We start from the raw sequence: 2,813 nt of genomic DNA on the forward strand, positions 1-2,813 counted from the left end.
AACGTGTTTAATTAAACATAATGAATTAAGAGAAAAAAAGAGGGGTCAATGGAGCAAAAAAAGGGGGTGGGAACATATGTAATACTTTCAACACTAAAGATAAAAAAAGAAAGAGCGAAAGATGTTAAGTAAATAACATTAGAGGTGATACACAGGTGTTAGAGAGACCGTGGAGGTGGTTTAGGAGTGAGTGAGTTTGGAAAAACTGGGGCACACGGCCTCAAGGATCCCTCTGCTCTGAGAAGCGATAGAGAATGGTGGTTCCAACACGGGTCTGCAGTCCTGGCTCTGCCAATTACACTCGGATACACTTGGGCAGGTTCCTTAACCTCTCTGTGCCTCGCCTTCCTTATCTGTATAATGGGAAGAAGAGTGCACCTACCCCAAAAGACTGCTACCTATTGCACTTAGAAGAGTGCTTGGCCGATGTAAATGCTATGTGAGTGTTTCCTGTCACTATGACCTTCAAGGAGCCCTTGATGGACCATGAGCTAAGATGTGCTCCTATAACCATGCCCATTCTCAATGGCTAACCAGAGTCCAGTTGCTCATATATAGTTTCCTGTCCCTGATCACATAATCCCAGTCTGTCTGTCTCTCTCCTTCCTTCCCTCCCTCCTTTCCCCCTCCCTTTCTGTTAGAAAGCAAGTGAAGACGTCCATAAATGAAGTGGGGGAGGAGAGAGTCCACCTGGCCCCATCCTCTTTCCACACAGGATGGCGTGAAGGTGGCCAGGTGTTCTGTCTTCCCATCCTTTACTGAAATCCTTCAGGAGTCAGCTGTGAGCCACATGCGAAATCATCTTCTGAGCCAAAAAGAGAGAAAGAAAAGGAGGACCATGAAGTAAAAACAGCTCCCTGTTCCCCTCACAGGATGTCCCTGTGCAGTGAGGGGAACAGGCGCGCCCACTCAGTCCGCTCCGGGCTGTCCCCTCCATGCCCGGCACTCTGCTCCAAGTCACACTTGATATTTCTTTGTGTGTTGGTTTTCCCTCAAGGTTGGCCATGCAGCATCCTCTGAGGCCCTAAAACATGACTGGGGCCCCCGGAGGCAGTGGCCTGACTGTGCAGGTGGCTTCATGCAGAACCTCAGCTGTGTCTCTATCTTCAACTGGTCTACCCCAGCCCAGTTCCGTTTGGGGCCCACAGAGGCAGCCAGGGGTTACTGCTGGGAAATCCAGTCGCTTTCCTCTGGTGTAAGTCCACATTCTCCTGAGGTCAAACGTATAGGCAGGGCTATTCTGAGCAGGTTTGATTCTCATTTATAATTTACTGCCCAACACTCTTCAAATAGAGACGCACCGCGTGCCCGCACTCCCTGGTGGCAGAGAGCAGATAACTGCATAGACTGGCCGGGAAAGTGGACTTAAAGGGCAAGGTTAATTGTATTCTTTCGCAGGGAGGTATGAAAATGCTTCAGTGGCGTGGTTGTAGCGTGGACACACCGTCAGAAGGCGCCGTGAGGATGTCCCTGTGCAGTGAGGGGAACAGGGAGCCAGCGGTCACGGGCGCGATGTGCAGAGGTCGCTCTATAGATATTGAGTTGCTGTTCTTAGCACAGTAGCAAAGGAGCCGCCCCCAGCTCCCTGGCTCCTCCTACCCTTGATATTTCCTTTCCTGTTTCCACAAAGATAAACAGAAGATCTCTTGCCTTGGAGTCTGCCTTTAAGGACTCAAGAAAAAAAGACTAAGAAGGGATGGTCTGAGCGGAGGAAGGCTGTTAAGGAGAAAAGGTCCAAGACCTGAGTGAAAGTCAGCCCAGCCCAACTTCACGCCTCTCTCTGCTTGCTCAAGGCTCCGTGCAGTCCTCCCAGAAACTGCTCAGGTCTGCTATTGTCAGAACCTCTCCCGGAGCCAGCCCAGTTCCAAGCTACCGACCTTCACTTTCTCCTGGAGAGACCATGCAGGGCTGATGATTTCCCAGCTGGTCCAGCCACCCTGGTGAGACCCCTTAGTCTGCACGTGGGTCAGCTCTTCACAACCGAGTGCCTTTGTCAGCTGTGACCTCCTAGCAACATCATTTTAATCGCAAGTGCCTGCTCACCAACGTGCACACGAACAGCCCCCTAACGGGCTTCATCATGGCAAGGAGCAGAACTTGTGCACAGCCTGGAAACAGTTTCCCCCAAAGACAGTTCCCCCAGCCTACGTTCGGTATTCCAAGACTTGGCTGGTCTCCACTCGCCGATTGTCCCAGAGAATGGCACTCAATGTCTGTTTGAGATGCACAAACTTTCGCTGAGTTCTTAAAACTACATTGACTGCAGGTTGTGTGTTCTACCTGCTCAGGAACTCACGGAGGTCCTACAATAGAAGGAAAATTAGGGGTTATCCCCCAAGACGTCTGTAAAGGGCCAGGCAGGATGCCTTTTAGGCTTCGTGGACCATACTCTCTCTCTCTTGCAACTGCTCAACTCTGCTGTTATAGCAGGAAAGCATCGACACTATGTCAACAAACGAGTGTTGTAAAAGTCATAAATGGCTCTCTAATACTTGAATGCAAATGGTTTTCTGAATAAAGAGTCATATTTCCTCCTTCCAGGTACTTGTTATGCCCCAGGAGGTGTTCCTTACACACAGCGGTGTTATTTCCACACGCCAATGCCCAGGTACTGCGAACAGTATGCTCTCAGCCATCTACGAAGCTGAGCACAGCCAGACTCCATTTTGCAGCCTCTGACAACCATACCTTACTGATAGAGAACCCTGCTTTAGGGCAAGGCCTGGCTGGGGTAGGTCAGAGCAGAGCATGAGAAAATGTTTTACACTGGATCCATGTGACAACCTGGCCTTAGGTTTCACCATGTTCAGAGG

The sequence above is a fragment of the Myotis daubentonii genome, chromosome 13 (genome assembly GCF_963259705.1).
Source record: "Myotis daubentonii chromosome 13, mMyoDau2.1, whole genome shotgun sequence".
NCBI lineage: Eukaryota > Metazoa > Chordata > Mammalia > Chiroptera > Vespertilionidae > Myotis > Myotis daubentonii.